The sequence below is a fragment of the Carcharodon carcharias genome, chromosome 10 (assembly GCF_017639515.1).
Source record: "Carcharodon carcharias isolate sCarCar2 chromosome 10, sCarCar2.pri, whole genome shotgun sequence".
Classification (NCBI taxonomy): Eukaryota; Metazoa; Chordata; class Chondrichthyes; order Lamniformes; family Lamnidae; genus Carcharodon; species Carcharodon carcharias.
The window spans coordinates 65,089,415-65,113,643 of record NC_054476.1 but is presented as its reverse complement, the minus strand read 5'-3'; the positions used below and the strand labels follow the sequence as shown (position 1 = coordinate 65,113,643).

General features: G+C 47.7%; 2 non-coding genes and 1 pseudogene across 2 annotated transcripts; all 3 read left to right on the top strand.

Annotated features, from left to right (window-relative positions):
* Positions 1-10,199: 10,199 nt before the first annotated feature.
* Positions 10,200-10,299, top strand: LOC121283676 (annotated as a pseudogene).
* Positions 10,300-10,939: 640 nt separating this feature from the next.
* LOC121283672 lies at positions 10,940-11,049 on the top strand. Its single transcript, XR_005944321.1, has one exon. It is a non-coding gene; the product is annotated as a U6 spliceosomal RNA (small nuclear RNA).
* A 640-nt stretch (positions 11,050-11,689) lies between these two features.
* LOC121283681 lies at positions 11,690-11,800 on the top strand. The gene has a single exon (XR_005944329.1). It is a non-coding gene; the product is annotated as a U6 spliceosomal RNA (small nuclear RNA).
* Positions 11,801-24,229: the final 12,429 nt, after the last annotated feature.

Genomic DNA, 24,229 nt, shown 5'->3' with positions numbered 1-24,229 from the left:
GTCTAGCAAATCTTCTCTGAACCGCTTCTAATGCACTTGCATCTTTCTTTAAATATGGAGACAGTACTGTACACAATAATTCTGAAGCCAACAGGACAGTAGGATCAGCAGGCTGTCTCAGATGCCACTCTGAGCGATGGGGCAGCACCCAGAAACGAAAGCTAAGGCACATTAGGCACACCAAGGGTTTTTCACTGGTGCTTTTGTGTTGGCCCGAGATTAGGTTTTTATAATTTATTTTTGATTGTTTACACTAGTGTTTAAGAATTGTGAGAATTTCTGAATCTCTCATTAAATGCCAGATGTGTGACCATGGCTGAGGGTGGCTTGTTTCTTCTGCATGTGTAAGTTTAAAAAAAGTGTCATGAGTGGTTCTTTGCTCATTCAACTTTATGTATAAAGCCCTTAGTTCCTGCTGATGACCTGGCAGATTTTGCACTTAGGTGTGTTGTGCTAGCTGAAGGTTCGTTGGATTAAAGCATCCCGGGTGTCCCTGCCTCCTTGGAGTAGTCCCGGGTCAGCATCTACTCCCTCAGCATTTCCCTGTGCATGCTCATCCTTGGATTCACTGCTGGACTCATCGTGTGCAGCGTCAGACACTGCATCGACGTCTTTATTGTCCACTGCTTCCCCCATTTCCAGCGTAAGATTGTGGAGAGCGCAGCATGCAACCACTATCACCGAGACACGATCTGGGGGGTATTGGAGTGTGCCCCCGTGCAGCCCAGGCATTGGAAGTGCATATTGAGAAAACATATGGCTCTCTCCACCACAGCCCTTGTGGAGGCATGGCTCCTAATGTACCGCTGCTTAGCTTCTGTTCTTGGATGGCGGAGAGGTGTCCCGAGCCACCTTCTGAGGGGATAGCCCTTGTCACCCAACAGCCATCCATCAAGCTGGACCGGAATACTGAAGAGCCCCGGCACCTGGAAGTGTCTGAGGATGTAAGCATTGTGGGAGCTGCCTTGGTACCTTGCACAGACTTGTAGAATCAGCATCCTATGGTCACACACTATCTGCACGTTCATGGAGTGAAATCCCTTCCTGTTGACGAAGGCACCGGGCTCACCTGCTGGCACATTGATGGCTACATGTGTACAGTCTATTGCGCCCTGGACGCGGGGGAAGCCAGCAATGGCCACGAAGCCTCTGGCTCGCCTGGTCCCAGCAGAAGTGAATGAAGGTCAATGCACGCCTGAACAGAGCGTCTGTGATGTGCTTGACACAAGTGTGTACAGCTGATTGGGAGACACCGCAAAGATCCCCCACTGAGCCCTGGAATGAGCCAGAGGCATAGAAGTTGAGGGCAGCAGTGACCTTCAGAGCCACTGGCATGAGGTGTCTGCCCTCACAGTTAGGGGAGATCTCAGGCCCAAGCATCTGACAGATATAGCTGACTGTCTCCCTTGACATTTGGAGCCTCCTTCGGCACTGCACCTCAGACAAATTGAGGTAACTGCTTCGCTGCCTGTATACCCTGGCAGCAGGATTGTGGCATCTTCTGTGGCCCCTTCCACCTTGGACTATCTCTAGGCCCTGTACTTACAAAGGTGGCTCCCCTGGAGGCTGAATGTGCTCTCTTGGCCTCCTCCTCCTTCTAGCCCTCCCTTCCGCCTCAGAGCAGCTGCCTCCAGTGGACAGATCAGATCCCATACCCAGGCTAGGGGAAGGCTTCCTGAAAGCTACAGGCCCGCAAAAGATTCCTCACTGCAGAGTCCTGACCTGAAGGTTAAAAGTCCAGAAAAAGCTGCTGGGATGCGTTCTGAAGTACTGCTGATCACACAGGCCAGTTTAAAATACTTTCTCCAGTAAACACTTCACAAAACAGATTCACAACCCCCACTGAGCCCTCTTATCCCATCCGTGGATGAGGTTAATAGAAAAGTCTCTTACCCGCCTGCCCATTGAGCCTGTGCGCTGACCTGAAGATCACACGGGCGCTGATAAATCGGCGTCAGTTGAAAATTAAAGGACCTTAACTGGCCCCTTAATTAATAGTGGGCATGCGTCGTACTTCACTGTGTGCCCGCCCAGCGAAATATCATGATGGCGCATGGTGACATTGGGACGCTCACCTAATGTCACCGCGCGTTACTTTATGCGTGGACGTGCGGGGTCTGCCCACCTCACGTCAAACGGAAAATTCTGCTCTATATGTAAATTAAAATCCCCCATGATTATTGCTGTACCTTTCTGGCAAGCTCCCGTTATCTCTTTTTTTACACAATGTCCAAAATTAAGGTACCTGTACACCGCTCCCACAGTGACTTCTTGCCTTTATCATTCCTCATCTCAACCCAATCTGCTTCTACGTTCTGGTCTCCTGAACTTAGGTCATCCCTCTCTAATGTGCTAATACCATCATTAATTAACAGAGCCACCCTCCACCTTTTCCTAACTTCATGTCCTTCCTAAGTATCACATACCCTTCAATATTCAGGTCCTAACCTATGTCATCCTGTAGCCGTGTCTCTGTAATGTACTTATTTATTTCTATTTGAGCTATCAGTTCACCTGTTCTGTTTCGAATGCTACATGCATTTAGATACATAGCCTTTAGTTTTGTCCTTTTATTATTTTTGTAGTGTCTAGCCTTATCTGCTGATTTACTCTTAGATTTGTACTTTGTCCCTTCCTGTCCCAGTCACAGAAATTAATATTTCCAATATTAATACTTGTGTCTCTCTTGCCTTGCCTCTACTCTTTAGTTTACCACATCTTTCCAAATTTGATCCCTTGCCCCCACTATTCAGTTTAAACCTGTCTCTACTTCCCTAGTTAGGCGGCTAACGAGGACAACAGCCCCAGCATGGTTCAGGTGTACTCAGGTCAATAGGGAGGTAAAAGTGTTCCTTATGAGGGAGGAGGAATGATTGCCTTTTGAATCTGGCAGCTCCTCCCAGGAGCTCCTGCTGTGGGCAGCAGCTCCTCAACCAGTGACACCAGTGCCTGAAATAGCCATGACAACAGTATCTTCAGCATGCTGGGGCCCTCCAGGCCTCAGGAAGCTGGAGCAAGAACCACAAGATCATCCTAAGTCATGGGACAGCAAAATCTGCAGTCTGCTTCTACCTCAGCAGTCAGTGCAGAGGGAACTCCTCACAGGAACACGTGAAAGAGAATAAAGAAAGCCCACCTCCTGAACTGAAGGTTCGTGGGTTAAGGTATTGGCCTGAATTTTCATGTAGATGGAGAGGCTCTCTGCCTTAAGGAAAATGACACTGTAGGCCCGAATCTGAAATTGCCACCCTTGAACCCAGCATCCACCATCTTTGTCGGGGTGGGGGGACGGCATAGGTTGTAATTTAAATATATGTAGTTCACAGAGGTACCTGCACACGTTACAGCCAGCTGCCTTTAGTCAGATCAAATTTTGGCCAGTGGAATCTTCAAAACACTATCAGGTGAAGGTCTAAAGCTAATGGAGTTCTTTGGAGAGGTAGGGTACCCTTTTGGAGAGGTAAGGTACCCTTTTGGATAGATCCAGAGACACATTTGGGAGAGGTAAAGTGTCCTTTTGGAGAGGTCATTGGCCTTTTGGGCTTATTAAAAGTAGAGATGAATGTGGATAAAAAAATGGTTAAACTGAATGGAACTGTCAAGCTCATTGGAACTGTAAAGGGAGCTGTCAAGTTGTCAATGCAATTGTCAAGAAAGCTGTTGGGGAATTGTCAAGGTAGCTGTCAACTATCGAGGGAACTATGAACGGAGTTGTCAAGGGAATTGTCAAAGCTCATTGGAATTATCGAACTGTCAAAGGATTTAAATCTGGATTTTAAATTTAAAAAGTAGCCTGCCGGTTTAAATAATTAGTGCTTTTTATTTCACTCTTTTTGTTGACATAAGCTAAAGGGTTATCTTATAGAATTAGTGCTGCATGACTGATTTCACAACCTATCATCACAATGGGATGCCTATCGGTTCACAGTTTGATTGACAGCTCCAATTGGTTATAGACCTTTTGATGTGGGGCTGTGAATATAAATGCTTGTTGTTGTAAGGAATTGAACGGTTGAAGGAAATTAAATGTAGTGAATGTTTTTTATCAATGAGAGTATTTTGTTTAAATAAAGAATTCATCAATAGACACTTCAAATTTTATTGTATTGCCCCTCAGCATGAATCCTGATGTTTGCCCATGGTGATTACTGTGTGAGTTACATACAAATTAAGAGCAGGAGTAGGCCACTCAGCTCATTGAGCCTGCTCTGCCATTCAATAAGATCATGGCTGATTTGATTGCAAACTCAATTGCACATTCCCACCTACCCCCGATAACCTTTCACTCCTTGCTTATCGAGAATCTATCTACCTCTGCCTTGAAAATATTCAAAGATTCAGCTTCCACTTCCTTTTCAGGAAGAGTTCCAAAGACTCACTACCCTCTGAGAGAAAAAACTTCTCCTCATCTCTGTCTAAAATGGGCAAACCCTTATTTTAAATAGTAACCCCTTATTCTAGATTCTCCCACAGGAGAAAACATCCTCTCCATGTCCTCCCTGTCAAGACCCCTCAGGATCGTGAAGGTTTCAATCAAATTGCCTCTTACTCTTCTAAACTCAAGTGGATACAAGCATAGCCTGTCCAACCTTTCCTCATAAGACAACCTGCCCATTCCTGGTATTAATCTAGTAGACCTTCTCTGTAGTGCTTTGAATGCATTTACATCTTTCCTTAAATAAGGAAACCAGTACTGTACACAGTCCTCCAGATGTGGTCTGACCAGTGTCCTGTACAATTGAAGCATAACCTCCCTACTTTTGTAATCAGCTCCTCTCACAATAAACAATAACATTCTATTAGCTGTCCTATTTACTTGCTGTACCTGCATGCTAGCCTTTTGTGATTCATGCACTAGGACACCCAGATCCCTCTGAACTTCAGAGCTCTGTAATCTCTCATCATTTAGATAATATGCTTATTTTTTAAATTCTTCCTGCTAAAATTGAAAATTTCACATTTGCCCACATTATTGTCTATTTGCCAGATCTTTGCCCACTCACTTAACCTATTTTTGTCCTTTTATAGTCTCCTTAAATCCTCTTTACAACTTATTTTCCTCCCTGTCTTTGTGTCACCAGCAAATTTAGCAACCATACATTTGATCCCTTCATCTAAGTCGTTTATATAAATTGTAAAAAGTTGAGGGCCCAGCACTGATCCTCTGGCACACCTCTTGTTACCTCCTGCCAACCAGAAAACCTTTTATGTTTTCTCTCTGTTCCCTGTTAGCCAGCCAATTTTCTATTTAAGCAAATATGCTGCCGCACACCTTGAGCTTTTAGTTTCTGCAATAACCTTTGATGTGGCACTTTATCAAATGCTTCCTGGAAATTAAGTACAGTACATCCACTGGCTCCCCTTTATCAACAGCACATGTGACTTCTTCAAAGAATTCCAGTAAATTGGTTAAACATGATTTCCCTTTCACAAAATCATGTTGACTCTGTCTGATTGCCTTGAATTTTTTGAAGTGCCTTGCTATAACATCTTTAATAATAGCTTCTAATGTTTTCCCTATGACAGATGTTAAGTTAACTGGCCTGTAGTTTGCATGGAATTGGCATGGAGGGTGTAAGGGCAATGGGTGGTGGGGACATGGGTTGGCACTAAGTTGGCACATTGGCTATAAAAAGCCATCGGGGTTGGTTGGAGGAGCTATAAAGGACAGGGGGTGGGTAGAGGAGCATAGATTGGCATAGGGGCTATAAAGGGTGGGGTAGGTGGCATTGGTTGGCATGGAGCATTTGCGGGGCCTTGATGGATGAGTGGGGCATGAGGTGGCATGGATAGGGCATGGGAAGTGAGGGCTAGAGTGCTGTAAAGGGCCTTTTTTTGTTTTTTTGGGTTTTTTGCAGCTGGAGCAAAGTGCCAGATCATTGAGGCTGACTTTTCACCCAGCCCACCTCTGCACCTGCAGCTGTATCTGATCTATTTCCAGGGTCGGCAGCTGGACTCCTATTACACCTCCCCCCACCCTCTCCCCCCTCGCCAGAACGAAAATCCAAAGATCCAGGGCAATTTTTCAGGAGTCTGGTTCACGGAGCCTGGAATTCTTCCTACTCTGCTTTCCCAACCTGGAAGTGAAAATTTGACCCATTGTTATAGAGTTACTGCCTAAGTCTGTTTATGCCTGCCATAAACATGTATGTTCAGCTGATATCCCCTTCCATTACTAGCCACCCTTTGGAACTGCGGGAGTATCCTGACTCGCCCAAAGAGCTGGGCTGGTTAGGAAGGACTAAAGAATATGTGGTCATCACTTTTCCTGTACTGATGATCAAATTGTCATTGGGCCATGGGATGTTAAATTAAAGAAACAGCAATAGTGCAGCAGAAAGGTGGACCTTTATTGGATTGAGGTGGCAAGAGTAATCTGAAACCTGTTTATATAGGCGTGTCCTAAGCCACCCTAGTGTCTGCCTCATTGTGCCTTTCCTATGATCCATGCGGCCCTTCATAATGCATTGACTTATCATCAGCTTCCTCCACATCTCCCTCATTGGCAGAAGCATCGCACTCCACTATATCCTCATTGTTCAACACCCTCCACCCCCCAACCACCTCTGCAGTGCCAGGTCGTAGAGAACACAGCAGGCTCCCATGATGAGGAAGCTGTTTGCTGGGGCATATTGAAAGGCACTGCTGGATTGATCATAGCACCTGAATTGCAACTTCGAGAGGCCTATGGCCTGCTCCATGATAACTTGAGTTTTCTGTGGCAGTCATTGTTCCTCTTCTCTTCAATTGTCCTTGGGTTCTTCACAGAAGTAAGTAGTCATCTCTTTAGTGTTTAGACCATGTCGCTCAGAATCCAAACTTGAACATGTATGGGAGAGGTGAAAAGCCTGGGAGTCGATATGTTGACAGTGCTTGCAGACCAGTTGGATATTGATGCAATGGAAGCCCTTTCTGTTGATGAAAGCTGCTGGCTGGCCTGTGGGTGCCTTGATGGCCACATGTGTGCATTCGATCCTGAGGAAATCCAGTGATGGCCCCAAGACTGATGGAACTCTCAGACTGACTGTCTGGTTCTGTGCCACAATGCATATATTGGCTAGCCCTCCTTAAGAGGGCATTGGTCACCACCTTGATACAATCATGTGCCACAGACTGGGAGATCCTACACGTATCTCCACTGGACCTCTTGAATGAACTGGTGGCATAGTAGTTGAGTGCCACAGTTACCTTTATCACCACTGGCATCGGGTGGCCACCTGCAACATTGGCGCTCAGCTCGTTTGCCATCATGACACACAGATTTATGTCAGCCTCTCTGGAAAGGGGCAGTCTTTGGTGAGATTGCCGCTCAGACATTTGAAGGTAGCTTATCCTCTGTCTGTAGACTCTTGCTGCAGGTTTACTTCTGGGCGCAGGAGGGTGCTTGCGTTGCCCCCTGCGCCCTTCTCCATGCATCTATTCATTACCAGTGTTTGCAGGCAGTGGACCTTAGCTCCCAATAATCTGGTTACTGGCTCTTGCTTGGTGTGAAAGTTGATTGTGTACCGGCAAATGATATCATTGAGGTGATTCCTTCCACTGCCCCACTCTTTAATGCTCTGAAGGTAATCATGTGGCTAAAAACTATGGGGTCAAACTATAAGGTGAAAAAACTAAGGCGATGTAGTGAATACATTTGATCAGATAGGAAGAGCACCATTAAATATCAGCGCAATGGAGGTGAACTAGGGAGAAGGATGGAATAGCCAACAGTTTTCAAAACAGGAGAAGGATGAGAAGAGACTTGGAATGAAGGGATTTGAATAAGGACTGGTGAGTGAAGTGAGCTTGCAATTGGGTAACAAGTGCAACTTTTAAGGAGCTTTTATAAGAAGAAGTTAATATTAAACAGTAGCTTACAAACCTGGAAGAATAGATGTTCAGCTTTTAAGGAGAGTAATGATGATGATGGCAGTTTTAACAGCTTCTGTGGACCTTGGGAGATGTCAGGGATCTGTGACTGCCTGAGAATGTAGGAGTCATGGACACTCCTGTGTGCAGAGTGTGCAGAACTGCAGGGGTTGCACACCAGCAGCACATTCAGCTAATTAAATCCCTTGTGGTTGCCTTCTTTGTTACACTTGCACACTTCCTCCACCCTTCTGCTTGTGGTACAGCGCTTGTGGATAAGGAAAGGTTAATAATTCTGAAACATATTACTGGACTAATTTGAAACTAAAAGTCAAAAAATCAAGATTGTTTTTTTCTCCCCAGAAAAAAGATGATTTCAGTTTGTTCTTTGGAATCCAAGCACCTGACAATCTGTTTGAAAAATACATACAACTTCTAAATATTGCTGAGAGAACTTGTAGCACTACCGGGCTGAACACAATCTCAAAGTCAACCAGGTATCATTGTTCAAGTGCAGTACATTTAACATGATTATATATTTGATAAGTTATCAAAGATATTTGTCCAACTTCTCTTGACATGGAATTACATAAGTTTGCTCTGCTATATCGAGTTCAGTAGATTACTATAAATTCAAAAATATAACTAAACTATCACTGGTGACTCCTGTCTCCTTAATGTGAAATTTTAGAATTGCTAGCTGTAATTTTAGATTCCAGGTTCTGATGGTAATACATAGACATTTTCTTGTGGAATTCAGCCAATCAGTAAATTGAACAGAATTGCTGAGCTGGAAACAGTTGCGAGCACAAAGTTAGCTAAAAACAACAGGCTGAATTTTACTGATCGGGTGAATGACCTGACGTGGGAGATATTCAGGTCAGGGACAGGTCTTCCTCAGTGACTAAGGAATGGCAGATGGGGAAGCCAGCCTTTTGGGCATGGCCATGGTGATGGCAGCTTGCTGGTCGGTGCCATTTTTAAAGGCACACCTACAGCATTCAGGCAGGAGGCTGAGGAGGTATGACTTCATCACAAGTAAAGGCCATTCCAAGATTCAGTGAAAGCTCCCTGGACTTTCTCCTGTATGCAGCAAGACAAAGGAGAGATGACCTATTTTCAGCAGAAGGGTGGAGGAAGTGTGCAAGTGTAACAAAGAAGGCAACCACAAGGGATTTAATTAGCTGAATGTGCTGCTGGTGTGCAACCCCTGCAGTTCTGCACACTCTGCACACAGGAGTGTCCATGACTCCTACATTCTCAGGCAGTCACAGATCCCTGACATCTCCCAGGGTCCACAGAAGCTGTGGGGTTGGCTCTTAGGGGACAAGGGCTACCCACAGAGGATGTGGCTGATGACAACCGTACAGTGGCCTCAGACTGCAGCAGAGCGAAGGTATTACTAGGCGCATGCTGCAACTTGCAACTTGGCGGAGCAGACTATTGGGATGCTGAAAATTAGGTTCTGGTACGTAGACTGCTCTGGTGGAGCCCTGCAATATTATCCATAGAAGGTGTCATCCATCATCATCATCTGCTGCACCCTTTACAATCTGGCGCTGTAAAGGGGAGAGGAGCTAGCTGAGGAGCAGCTGGAAGTCTCCTCCGATGAGGGAGGTGCACCCAGAAGGCTCTCATAGCTGCTAGATTTGTGGATTATGGTGACGACATGCAGTGAGGAGACATCATAGATTCTCACATTGCATCTATGAACATTTGACTCCAGTCTGGCTTATGGCAGCGCACATACCCTCTGTGAGAATGCTCCTGACATGGAGACATAGTGGAGGCTCAAATAGACATTTGATTGCAGGAGGATGATGACGACATGCCGTGAGGCCACACCATTGATCTTCATATAGCCTCTGAAAATGTCTGACACCTGTCTGGCTGAGGGCAGCTCACTTGCCCTCTGTGATCAGGGTCATATCATAGAGATGCAGCCATGAAACTTTAAAAGCATTTGATCCTTTGTCAGCCTACAGTACTTGAGCCCTTCAGGAGCACAGCGTCACTGGTCACAGATGCTGAAGATTTGGGGGCCAGCCCTACCTTAAAGATGCTGAGATCACACAGAGAGAATGACGGAACTCTGTTATGTCTGCCCATGACATTCTGGCAGCAATGACAAGCACTGTCATTGTGCAGGCATCAGTAATGTGTCCAGGAAGTGCAAGGCTGGACCATCACTTTGGACTGAATGTTGCACAAACCACAGGGAAGAGACCCTGGACTGAGAGACCTGCCTTTACCTTGTTCAGAAAGGTTTCACATCTGAGTGATCGGAACAGTGATCATCAGAACAAAGAGCCATAAGCAGGGAGACATTCTTAGGAGTTTATTTACATGTGCAACTACACATATACTAAAATTGGAACGGTACAGAGAAGATTAGCATGGCCCCTGCGCAAGGATGACACGCAAATTCGTGAAGCGTTCCATATTTTTTCTGATGGGAGGCCCTCTACGGAGGTGTCCTTCCCCTTTCTACTGGGGACCTGGGTTGGAGGGTGTTGCGTGTAGCAGTCCCTTATAATCGTAGGATGCATAGGTTCACGGCCTCCCAGGACACCTGCCCTTTTTGCGGTCTTGTGGAGTCCATGGACCATGCTTACATAGGGTGTGGTAAGCTGCACTCCCTTTTTAGTTATTTAAAAAACCTTTTATTAATGTTTAGTTTGCACTTCAGCCCCACGCTCCTGATCTATGGACACCCGGTGCAGAAGGGGGTCGGGAAGGAGGAGGACCTCCTCGTGGACCTGCTCCTGGGCCTGGCCAAGTTGGCCATTAACAGGTCCAGGCAGCGGGTGATCGAGGGAGGAGTCCCACTCGATTGTTTGTCCCTCTTCCGCGGCTACGTTCGCGGCTGGGTGTCCCTAGAGAGGGAGCATGCGGTGTCTGCCGGCACTCTCAAGGCCTTCTGTACTCGGTGGGCACCGCGGGGATTGGGGTGTTTTATTGACCCCCTTGATCACATTTTGATTCAAAGTTTGTAAGTTTCCTTTAAACTTTGACCTTGCTTTTATAGCTGACCTGACTTAGGGGCTGTGCTTGATTTATCCTTTATTTTGTTAATTTAGTTTAATTGGTTTAACTCCAAAAGAGTTAACATATACTAAAATTGGAATGATACAGAGAAGATTAGCATGGCCCCTGCGCAAGGATGACACGCAAATTCGTGAAGCGTTCCATATTTTTTCCGATGGGAGGCCCTCTACGGAGGTGTCCTCCCACTTTCTATCAGGGACCTGGGTTGGAGGGTGTTGCATGCAGCAGTCCCCTACAATCATAGAATGCATAGGTTCACGGAATCTCAGGACACCTGCCCTTTTTGTGGTCTTGTGGAGTCCGTGGACCATGCTTACATAGGGTGTGGTAGGCTGCATTCCCTTTTTAGTTATTTGAAAAATCTTTTATTAATGTTTTGTTTGCACTTCAGCCCCACGCTCCTGATCTACGGACACCCGGTGCGGAATGGGGTCGGGAAGGAGGAGGACCTCCTTGTGAACCTGCTCCTGGGCCTGGCCAAGTTGGCCATTAACAGGTCCAGGCAGCGGGCGATCGACGGGGGAGTCCCGCCCGATTGTTTGTCCCTCTTCCGCGGCTACGTTCGCAGTCGGGTGTCGCTAGAGAGGGAGCATGCGGTGTCTGCTGGCACACTCGAGGCCTTCCATGCTCGGTGGGCACCGCGGGGACTGGGGTGTTTTATTGACCCGCTTAATCACATTTTGGTTTAAAGTTTGTAAGTTTCCTTTAAACTTTGTCCTTAGTTTTACAGCTGACCTGAATTATGGGCTGTGCTTGATTTATCCCTCATTTTGTTAATTTAGTTTAATTGGTTTAACTCCAAAAGAGTTACACATATACTAAGATTGGAACGATAAAGAGAAGATTAGCATGGCTCCTGCGCAAGGATGACACGCAAATTCGTGAAGTGTTCCATATTTTTTGATCAAAGTTTGGAACATGGTCGCTTTGCGACGCAGCTCTCCCCGTCAGGAGTAGTGTCTATGGTCAGTGAGCCGCTGCTCAGGAATCCGCCCCTCCGTCCTTTTCAGGGGCTGGTGGAGAGGAGGGCTGTGGCTGCCGGGGTGACCAGGATCGGGGACATGCTGGGTGGCGGAGGATTGGGCTGGATGCTCCTGCAGGAGTTGGCACATCGCTTGTCTGTGAGTGTCCAGCTCGCAGCCGATGCCATCCAAGACCTAAGGACGGTCATGCTCGGACTCGATGTAATTTTAGGTCTCGAGGTGGCCCAGGTGTGCGGTGGTCTTCCTGCTGAACGTTCCCCTGTTCGGACGGAATTCCACATTGGCCCCAAACCCCGAACCCTCCCACAGGTGCCGGTGCCCCGCAATATGAGCCGCCTCGGGGACATGGCCTCCGTGCCATTTGGCACGGCACGGAGGAGCTTTTTGTATGGACTGCTGCTGCACACCTTCCATTTTCTCGCCCTCGTCTGCTGCCCGGACACGCCCTAGCGTGGCTTGTTGCCGTCCGGCGACCGAGGCCCCTGATGGGATGCCCTCTACGGAGATGTCCTCCCACTTTCTATGGGGGACCTGGGTTAGAGGGTGTTGCATGCAGCAGTCCCCTACAATCGGAGAATGTATAGGTTTACGGACTCCCAGGACACCTGCACTTTTTGTGGTCTTGTGGAGTCCATGGACCATGCTTATATAGGGTGTGGTAGGCGGCACTCCCTTTTTAGTTATTTAAAAAACCTTTTGTTACTGTTTTGTTTGCACTTCAGCCCCACGCTCCTGATCTACGGACACCCGGTGCGGAAGGGGGTCGGGAAGGAGGAGGTCCTCCTCGTGAACCTGCTCCTGGGCCTGGTCAAGTTGGCCATTAACAGGTCCAGGCAGCGGGTGATTGCGGGGGGAATCCCACCCAATTGTTTGTCCCTCTTCCATGGCTACGTTCGCGGCCGTGTGTCCCTGGAGAGGGAGCACACGGTGTCTGCTGGCACTCTCGAGGCCTTTCGTGCTCGGTGGGCACTGCGGGGACTGGGGTGTTTTATTGACCCCTTTAATCACATTTTGGTTTAAGGTTGTAAGTTCCCTTTAAACTTTATCCTTGGTTTTACAGCGGACCTGAATTAGGAGCTGTGCTTGATTTGTACCTGATTTTGTTAATTTAGTTTAATTGTTTTAACTCTAAAAGAGTTACATTTTCTTAACTTTCCTAACCTTACCGCTACGTCTTCGTGCTCCCCAGACATCCACAGCAGAGGTGGAGGCAGCCTGCTGACTGTTATGCCCTGTCCGTGATGACTCTGGTAGGCATCCTCTGGAGGGCCGAGACTTAGAGGGCCCTGACCTACTTTCGGGGTCCTGCTGTACGGCAGTGGCACCATCCTCAGCCTGTGAAGCTGGATCTGCCGAGGACACAGGAAGACGGGAGTCACTCCTAGAGTCGCCTAGATAGATGGCCCCGGAGCATGCGTCTGCTGATCATCCTCCGTATGGGTGCCCGAGGAGCCCTGGCTGACTGTGAGCGGAAGGGGTAGCAGGAGTGCGATTGAACTGTCCAGTACCCCTCTCGCGTACACACTGTTGGAGGCCAACTATGGCATCAGCGATGGAGTTAAGCCCATGCGGCAGTGCAGGAGTGACATCCTGAACCAGGGTCTCCATGGCGGCCGCCATCTTGCCTGTGTTGACCTCGGTATGTTGCAATGCCGGTGCCATCACCTCAGCCTGAAGACGAATGGACTCCTCCATCATGCCTTGCAATCTGAGGAGTGCAGCGGCCATCTCTTCCTGATGTTCCCGAGCTTGCCTTTGCAGCCCAGCAACTGTGTCATGACCGAGTCCAGTGGCTTGTTATCCGAGACAGACTCATCAACTGTTCTGGCCTCCAGCAGTCCTCTGAGTCCCTGCCTCCACCTGCTGGAGATCAGAAAGTGCGATGTGCTCACCAGATTGTGGTCCTGAGGTTAAAACTAGGCCCCACCGATGTGTGTGTCTCTGTGTCGGTAGAGGGTGTGGGTGAGCACAGTGACGGGACTTCAGAGACAGTGCCTTCAGATTCCTCTTTAGAGTTTTCTTCTGAGCTTGCTTGGAGGCTCTGGGACGTGGACTCCACCTGCTGCTTCCTAGATGTGCCTGCTAAAGCAAGGGGGGATATTTGTGCATACAGTGGCCTGTGAAAGAGGACACATCACTCATGGCATGGTTATCTGATACATGTTGCACTGCTGGATCAGCACTTGGTAAGAGCAGCGCCGACCTCACTGTCAGCACAGGACCGGTCCCGGTCATTGGCGACCAGCTGGATGGCTCTGCTGTCAAATTCTGTGAGAACTTAGAATTCCAGCATCCCTCTACCTGTCTGACCTTTCCCTCCTCATTCCCTCCTGTTGTGAGCCAGTTTGTCCTGCAGGGGTAGAGATGGGGAGAGTATATCAGGATGCCTGCCAGGCTAGATGATAAGTATGCCTGACCTGTGTGGGTGGTGAATGGTCCCATGGACGGGATGAGGACAATGATGGTGTGTGTGAAAGAGGGAATGGGGATGTCCCTTGCATTGGCAGTGAATGAAGGCCCTGTGGATGTGTGATGGGTTTGTGAGTGTGTGATTTGGGAGTGATGAAAAGACTGACTTACCCTGGTAGAACAGAGGAGATCATTCATCTTTTTGCGGCACTGGGTGGCTGTCCTCCTCTGCAGGGCGTTCGCCCTGACCACCATTGCCACCACCTCCTAAGCCAGGTTGGTGACATTGCTACCCATCCTGCGGCCAGAGCGGGGGTAGAGCACATCCTGGCGGGCCTCCATGGCATCCAGCAGTTGCTCGAGGGACCCATCATTGAAGCAGGGGACTGCATTCTTTTTGCCTTTGCAGGCCATTTCTCCCAGGCAGCGGTGGTGAGCTGGTGGCAATGAGCGTTTTTCTGGCAGCTGCCTTTTAAAGATGGTGGCCGGCATGTTGCATCAACGGGGCAATGGCGAGCGGGCGAATGAGACCCCGTCCACCATGGAAATGGGATGTTTTGCTGGAGTGAATATATAATGAGGTGGGCTCAGGAAAATAAAGCGTGAAAACCTGCCATTTTCACCAGCGGGTAGGACTCCATTTTACCCACCCGCCACCACACTTAGTGCAATCCTGGGAAAATTCAGCCCTAAGTTCGGTGGCGGGTGGAAAATTGGCATGATTTTTGCTGGGTGGCTGGGCTGAATCTCATGCCAGATTGTTCGCTTTTCAGCTCATTATTTAAGTTTCAAGGAGGAGCTCGCTGGATCCTGTGGCAGGGCGGGCAGGGATTCGTCCCACCATCACTTAATGGTTGAAGGTTTTAACACCATTTTTAAACACACACATTCCCTCACTGCAGGATTTTAGTGAGGGGAACTTGTTGGAAATGATGGCCCAAAGCGCAAAACCTTCTTCCCGCAAGTACAATGTCAGCTGTGAGGCTCCTCCAGGCAGTCCAGGGCCAGCGGGAGGTCCTCTATCCCAGAGATGGCAACAGGAGGTCCACCAACCTGACTATGCTGGTTTGGAAGAAGGTCACCAGGGAGGTCAGCACATGTGAACTCCAGAAGAGGACCGCCCTGCAGTGCAGGAAGAGGATGAATGATGTCATCTGCTCTGCCAGAATAAGTCAACCTTCTTACTCCAAACTCACACTCTCATAAGGCCATTAGGCATTTGAAGGGTTACAATGCAGGGATCTCACATACTATCAGCAGAAGGGACATCAGGACTGATTGTCTGACAGACATGTTAACATCACCATTTCATATAATATCCTGCGCAAGTCACGTCTTCAGCCCTTACTGGGGAGCACTCAGCACGTGCAGCAGGCATGCATGCTTATGATCTTCTCTTTAATCTTTGGTGTTCACAGTGTATCCAACTATCTTTATGCAGGACAAGATCTCCCATAACAATACGGAGAGATCCCAGACAGGAGGGGGATTCTGGGGTTTAGGCCACACACCTACTACGAAGAGCAGGCAGCAGAGCAGGCTGGAGAAGACAGGGACCATTCCTGCATGGAAGGTGAGATTGGTGTCTCCAAACAAGCCAGAGAGGGCCCCTGCAGTAGCCACTGGCCACCAGCGGACAATGACTGTGTGACCTATAATGTAGGTGACTGTCTAGTCAATCACTAATTATCTCTTTTCTCTATTTCAGCCACCACACGATAAGGCAGAGGGAGAGCGCCAGCCAGCCCATCAGCTTCAGTCCCGAGAGCACACCGGATAGGATCCTGAGGAAGCATCTGAGGATGACCCACCACCGCATTCACCAGCACCCTCCACCAGCACAGAGAAACACACCTTCGTGGGACCTAGTGCTAGGGTCCCTAACTGGTGAGCACAGCACAGAAACGGGTCCACAACAAGCAGAGGCTGTGACAGTCAAGGCCTCCGACACTTGACTTGGAGGACTGCTGGAGACCAGGCCCCTGCTCAGTCCGAGTCAGATGACCAGCCTGTGCAATCAGCCCTCAGAGAAATGTTGGAGCTACAAAGGCAGGCAGGGGAATAGCAGCAGGGTTGTCAGAGGCTGTCAGCAGATTAGAACTAAGGGTGAAGGAGTCCATCCACGTTCTGCTTGATGTTGTGGTTCCGGCATGCGAACACATTGAGGTCACCATTGAAAGGGCAGTGGCTACTGTGGAAACCCTGGTCCAGCAGGATGCTCAGTTTCTGACGGATTTGCACTTGGACCTGCACACCATTGCTATAACAATGAGTGGGATCCATCAGTAGCTAGGTAAGAAGGGGATGGGGCACCTCAACCTCCCTTCAGGCGCTCCTTCTCAAGGAGTCAGGGAGGAGCCTTCAGACACCCAGAGGGAGGAGGAGAGTCAGCCGGACATCCTCCACATGGGACACTTCAAGGGTGTTCAGCTGCTCCAAACACCCCCGCTTGTGATCCTATCAACTCCAAAAGGCCAGGCCAAGGAGGGTGCACCTGATCCAGAGTAGGAGACTTATCAGGCTGGGAGCCGCCAGGCCTCAGGCCTCCAGAGGGCACCCACCAAGATCAACTCAGACTACAGGGCATTGCAGTCAGCAGGTTGCCTCCACCTCTGCTGCAGATGTCAGAGATGTACCTAAACATAGCAGTAGGGGAAGTAAAGTTAAGAAGTACTGAGAGCACAGGTGTTCAGTCACTGTATATACTTTGCACATGTGTAAATATATTTTGTTGCTCTGCCTCAAAGTCTCAGATGGTGAATGGCTCTTTCATGTGATGCAATGCTCTTCACTCATCCAAGTGTAACAGATGCCCCCTCATCTCCTCAAATATCTCCCATCATGTCCCTCAGGTCTATGCTGTCTCCCTCAATCTCAGCTCAGTCAGTGGTCTTTATGTCTGCATAAGTGACATGACACAGTTAGTTCTTATATGAACATGGTGGTTGGACAATGCATGTAAGCCTTGTGTCGGAGGATCATGTAATGTAGCCTTATAAGTATAGATCTGGGAAGGTTTTTTATTATGCTGACGCAGCTGCATTGAAATCTGTTCTGTAAGTGTTTTATAGGTATTTATCATGACCTGCATTGGAGCCATTCCAGCCAAGTGCACTTTTCAATGGCCTCCATGTAATGACTGGCAGGTTTGGTTTATAGCTTAAGTAATCATTGAGGACCTTACTTAGCCTTTCCTGCCAGCCTGCATTGTTAACTAATAATCACATTTACGGTTAGACATTACCCCTATATTTGTTCTGACTTTCCACATGCATCATGCAGAGTAATGGAAGTAATTTGCATCTGGACTCTTGAAATTTCCGCCAGATAGCCATGAGTATGTGATGTTATAGGTGCTTAGTCTCAAGATGCCGGCTTACTACATGTGAGGATGCTAGTTTGCACCTGAAGGTCTGGCTAGTGTGGCTTGACGGCATCCCTGTACAAGCTCTCATAAGGACAATCAACATGGTTCTCTGATCATGACAGTACCATCAATATCTTAGGCTTCCTTGTACATTTCAGAATCTGGTAGAATGAAAATGTGGTGGACTGTAACGGAATGAGACCGAAGCTCCTGTACATTTCCTGAGTGCTCTTTAGTATTAATGAGGGTACTAAGTTATCCTTAAATGCTTTGTTGAAATTGACTGGGCCATGTCTCTCCCAGATGCCAAGGCAATGTTAGACTTGCACTTGGGAAGATCCCAACAAAGGCAGGTTCACAACTGCTTGTCAGTGATCACACAGTGGCCCTGCTGAAGCACTCTCTGTGCCCACAAAGGTAACCTGACTTGCAGGCTCACATCCATGCTGTAGAGTGACAGGTCACAGCATCCTGAAGAGCGATGTAATCCTAGGGGCTCAGTGTCAGGATGAGGCCTGAACATTAATCATACATGAGAGATGGCATTTAGAACGATGCCGCTCTCCAGATTTAGATCCTCCTTTGACGGTCAAGTGAGAACCAGTGACTGATGTGTTTTCTCCTTGAGGCGCCTTGCAATGCTTCAGGCATACTGCCATGAGTGCATTGATGTTGCGGTGGCGTTGCTCCCTTTCGAAGGCTGTCATAGCCAGTGAAATGTTGGTGCTGTGCTTGAAAGGACTGTGCCATGTCTACTTGCTTCAGATTGAATGCTGGTGGAGTTCTTATTCCATTACAGAATGGCCACATGCTCCATAGGCTGCTTGGTCTTCCAAGGGTGAGACCATTGTTATGCACGACAGTGACTACTCGTTCTGAGATGATGTCCTTCACTGAGATGTTGATGATTACAAAGAAGAACTTAATGTCCACCCTGCATCAAAGGGACAGATGAAATACGCTCGTATGAGCTAGTCTTAACCTTCATCACCCTGGAACCTTGTTGCCATAAGGGTCTCACTGGCATGTCAGCCATGACTTGCCCATGCAATGGCGTCTTCCTGTGGAACATCATCATCCTCACCCTCTTCGATGTCATCCCTTTCTGTTTCCTCCTCTCCAAGGAGACGTGCAACTCCTCCATTTCTCCATATGGTAACTCATTCCCCCCTTTGCAACGCCAGGTGTGTAGATTGCAAAAAACCACGATGATGTGGGAATCGCTGTACTGGTGAGTACTGAAGAGTGTCACCTGATTGGTCCAGATATCTGAAACGCAACTTCAACATGTCAGTGGTCTGCTCAATTAGATTAGTGCAAGACCGGGCTGTACCAAAAAGGAGGCAACATGACAGGGCCCTGACTGAGGTTGATAGCACATGGCTGTACTCACCCACATCCAAGCATCTTGGTGAATACGCTGTCATGCCTGGGGTTGGGGGAGCGGAATGAGCTGTATTGTACTTCTCCTCTGAAGCACTCTGTGGCCGCTGAATGGGCATCATCAGCCACGGTAGACTTTATCACCCGTGAAGCAACGCTGAATGCGGGGAATGTGAGGATTCTCAAAGATCTATGGCATCTGTGAGTGACTCAAAATCTAAGGGTTATGGAGCTCCCAGAGTATCTCGCACAAATCTTTATTATCTGCTTTTGGTGATCACAGATCAGCTGCACGCTGAGAGAGTAGAAGCCTTTTCTATTGATAAATCTTGCAGGTTGCTGCCAGGGAGCTCTTAACGCCACATCCATGCAGTTGATGGCACCCAGAACTTGTGGGAAGCCAGAGATTGCTGCAAATCCCACTTCTCTGGTTTTATCCGTGGAAAACTGGACGTAATTGTGTGCCTTATTGAAAGGGGCATCAGTGACCTCCCTTATGCATTTACGAGCGGAGGATTGTGATATTCTTCAGAGGTCCCCCATGGAGTCCTGGAACAAGACACTAGCAAAAATGTTGAATGCGGTGGTCTCCTTTAGAGCTACTGGCAATGGATGGCCTCCCAGTCTGTGCGATGTCAGATCCCCATGAAAAATGTGGCAGACATGAGCCACTACATCCCTTGGCAAGCGAAGGTATCTATGCCACTGTTTCTCACTCATCTGCAGGTATGAGAGATGACTTTGATATACCTGTGTTGTGCCAAATGCCTCCATGGAATTAGTCTCTCCTCCTTAGCATCTGGATTTTCATGGAGCCCCACTGGGCCATGTTCCACAAGATGAGGCTCTTCCTTGAGCCCTGCTAGATGGCAACAGGCCCTTCTTCTCCTCCTCAGTCGCATCCAAGCCATCAAGAAGGTAGTGTTGCATGTAGCCTGCACGCTGCATTCCTGCTTGTTTCTTTGGAAGAATAGATTGGAGACATGATTGTACCTTACCCTGCAATGATCACCCTCCATCGCCAAGCTATGCAGCCATTGTGATGCCATTGGGCTGCCCTTATTTCATACATTCCTAATCAAGGTCTGCCTTTGCAGCTGAAGGACATCCTAAAGGATTACAAGGAGCCGAGCTTCCACCCCAGGCATGACAGCACATTCACAAAGAGGCTTGGGTCTGGGTGAGTACAGCCATGTGCTATCAACCTCAGTCAAGGAACTGTCAGGCTGCCTCCTTTTGACTAGATTACAGTCCAGCCTTGCACTATTTTGATAACTGCAAGGGCTGTGCCCTGTAAGCCCTGAACATCCCAACTACAATCTGTAGGGTTGTCTGGAGCATGTTGCATATGTACTGTATCCGTGGCCCCTTACCTTTTCACACTCCTGTGATGGACAGATGGTCAATTACATCAGATCAAATGTTACCCCAAGCCCTAACAGATTCTCGCAAGAAAGCGCACCATGAGTTAATATGCCCAAATCCTTCAATTTGTCTTTGACTCTGCCTAACATCTCTCAGCTGAGCCATGATCTCCATGTCTTCAACTAGTAATTATTAGGGTGCCCCTTCAATCAGCCCAAAAGTGCAGTAGTCGACTCCTCCCACACACCCTCACACTCCTCCCCTGACTATTTTTTTCCAAAGTCATTTTTCTACCACGTCATTCCATTGGGCTATAAAATGGTGCTGGTCCGATTCTATTTTGAGACCAGCTTCTGAGCTCCCCCCAGTATTGTCCAAGTCTCTCCTCAGTGCTCACCATGTGCATATTTCCATTCATCCGATCACACCCCTGCCTCTTCCATTAACCCTGGTTCCCATCGTCATTGATGTCGATATCCTTGTCCTCCCCCGAACTGTTTTCGTTGATGTTCCCATGCCCCATGTCAACTTCACCCCTCCTCATCTTGATATGCTCAGTGATCTACAGGGAACCCCGCCCACCCATCCACATGAGACCATTGACTACTCCCCATTTACTTACCAGTTCCCCATTTACAGGCTACAGATGCCTCCCCTGACTGTGACAGTGCCATCTACTGCCCAGCACCAAGCCGCCGACTCCCAAATGTGTGAAGGACTGGCCACATCAGTCACACCATGCTGTGCAGGACCAACACGGCACAGGCAGCCTTTCCCCCTCCCTGGATCAGGACCAAGACATGTGTGCCAAGCATAGCCCTGCAGCATGGTCCACACAGCCCCAGAACTTCCTTTGATTTCTGCCTCCGACAATGTGGCTCACACAGCCCCAGGATTGCCTTTAATTGCTGCCCCCGACTATGGGTCCTCACTGCCCAAGACTGCCTTTAATTTCTTCCCCCAATAATGTGGCCTGCACTGCCCCATGACTGACTTACACTTCTCCCCCCTCCTCCTTAAATTCACCTCCCACCTCTGTCAGGTGTCTCTGTCCGCCTTTACCCTCCCGTTCTCTAGTTACCGCCCCACCCCCCTCAACCCCAGTCACGCATCTTTGTCAACCCTTTCCTCCTGAGCTCCAGTCATCCGTCTCCCCCCCAGTCATGCCTCTGCCTTCCACCCCTTCCTTTCCTTGCACTAATCAACAGCCCCGTCATCCTTCTGTGTTCCACCCCTTCTCTTCCTTGCTCCAATCAACCCCACACAGTCATGCCTCTGCCTTCTGCCCCTCCCCTTCCCTCTGGTCTTGCCTGATGGTGAGCAGGCTAGGTGCAGAATCGGAGCAGCCGCGAAATATGGTAGCAGTGCAGTTAAAGGTAGGCAAATGCTGCGTGTGCAAATCTCAAAGCTGTGAATGAAGTGAAGGTTGCCAGGTGCACACCACTTGTATCTGGTCATGAATCACCCATTTAATTATCTGCAGGCAGGGCAATTAAATCAGGAGGACAAACATGATTCTGGCGAGCTGGATTTTTAATGCGTATTCATGATATGAAAATGCATGCAAATGTGGTTCTTGACATGGATCAGTGGGAAAGTTGACTGGCCATTAGCCCGTCTTGAAGGTTGGGATGGGAAATTTTCAACTTATTTTCCCACTGGTGGAAAATTGACTTTTGGTATGACGCCAAATTTTGTGCCCCTGCTCACCATGATTCCCGATGGCCAGATTGGAAAATCCCACCCTTTGTGTCTGTTTTCACAAAGGAAAATAGAACACCTCCCAGAAATACTAGAGAACCAAGGGACTAGTGGGAATGAGGAACTCAAAGAAATCAATATCAGTAAAAAAGTGGTACTGGAGAAATTATTAGGACTGAAAGTTGATAAATTCCTTGGACTTATTAATCTACGTGCCAGAACGTTGAAAGAGGTGGCTGTAGAAATAGTAGATGCATTGGTGGTCATCTTCCAAAATTCTATAGATTCAGGAATGGTTCCTGCAGAATGGAAGGTAGCAAACGTTAATTCCATTATTTAGGAATTCTTCCTTAGGTTGGAAAGAGAAGTAGTTCAATCCAAAACTAGGGTCCTAAATCTAAACAATGGAAACCACGAAGATATGAGGCATGAGTTGGCTAAGATAGATTGGGGAACTTCATTAACAGGTGGATAGGCTATGGCTAATATTTAAAGAACGAATGTCCGCATTGCAACAGTTATGTATTCCTTTCTGGCACAAAAGCACATCAGGAAAAATGGCCCAACCATGGCTAACAAAAGGAATTAAAGTATTAGATCCAAAGAGGAGTCATATAAAGTTGCTAAAAAAAATAACAAGCCTGAGGATTGGGAGCAGCTTAGAATTCAGCAAAAGAGCTTGATTAAGAGGGGAAAAATAGAGTATGAGAGTAAATTTGCAAAGAACATAAAAGAGGACTGTAAAATCTTCTATAAATATGTAAGAAGAAAAAGATTAGTGAAGACAAATGTAGGTCCCTTACAGACCAAAATGGGAGAATTTATAATAGAGAACAACGAAATGGCAGAGCAATTAAACAACTACTTTAGTTCTGTCTTCATGGAGGAAGACACAAATAACTTCCCGAAATACTAGGGAATCAAGGGTCTAGTGAGAAGGAATTATTCAGTCCTAATAATTACCAAGAAAACAGAGCTGGAGAAATTAATGAGATTGAAAGCTGATAAATTCCCAGGGCCCGATAATCTGCATTTAAGGGTACTAAAGGTGGTGGCCATGGAGATAGTGGATGCATTGGTTGTCATCTTCCAAAATTCTGTGGATTCTGGAACAGTTCCGGCCGATTGGAGGGTGGCAAATTTAGCCCCACTATTTAAAAAAGAAGGGAGGGAGAAAACAGGGGGCAGAATCTTCTGGTCAGCATTTGGGGGTGGGGCCCGCACCCCGATGCGTAAAATGATGTGTGGTGACATCGGGCATCCGTCCCGACATCACCGCGCGTCATTCCGATCTTCAGTTCAGTGGGCGCGGGAGTCAGCTGCGCGCTGCCGAACTGTCAAAGGCCTATTAAATCCATTAATCACCTAATTGAAGTAGTTGTCAGGGCTGCCCGTCCGATGTTAAGGTTAGTGGGCAGGCGAAGAGCCCAGGCGACCTTCGCATTTTTCATGGAACCTCATCCACGGACGGGATGAGGTTTCATTAAGGGTTTATAACTTTAATAAAATTTTTAATTAAAATTCATTGACATGTCGCAGCTCATGTGACACTGTTACATGAGGGTACATATCTGAATAATTTTTAAAATTCTTTTCAAGTTTTCATAATCAAATTACTCTCCCTGAAGCAGCTCCGAGCCTCAGGAAGATTTCTGCGCTCTTTTGTGCGCTTGTAAAATGACGACGCACAGCCGATCACAGGCGGTGATTGGCTGCGCGTCCACCTGCTTCCACCCAGCACGCCTGACGGGGAGAAAACTTTCCTCAGAGTATTACACACTGGTTAGCCGAACATCAGTGGTAGGGAAAATGCAAGTTTATTATAAAGGATGTGATAACAGGACACTTAGAAAATATCAACGGAATTAGACAAAGTCAACATGGATCTATGAAAAGGAAATCATGTTTGACAAACCTACTGGAGTTTTTTGAGGATGTAACTAGCAGAATAGATAAGGGAAAACCAGTGGATGTGGTGTATTTGGATTTTCAGAAGGCTTTTGACAGGGTCCTACATAAGAGGTTAAGCTGTAAAATTAAATTGCATGAGATTGGGGGTAATGGCATGGATTGAGAATTGGTTAGCAGAAAGGAAACAGAGCAGCAATAAATGGGTCTTTTT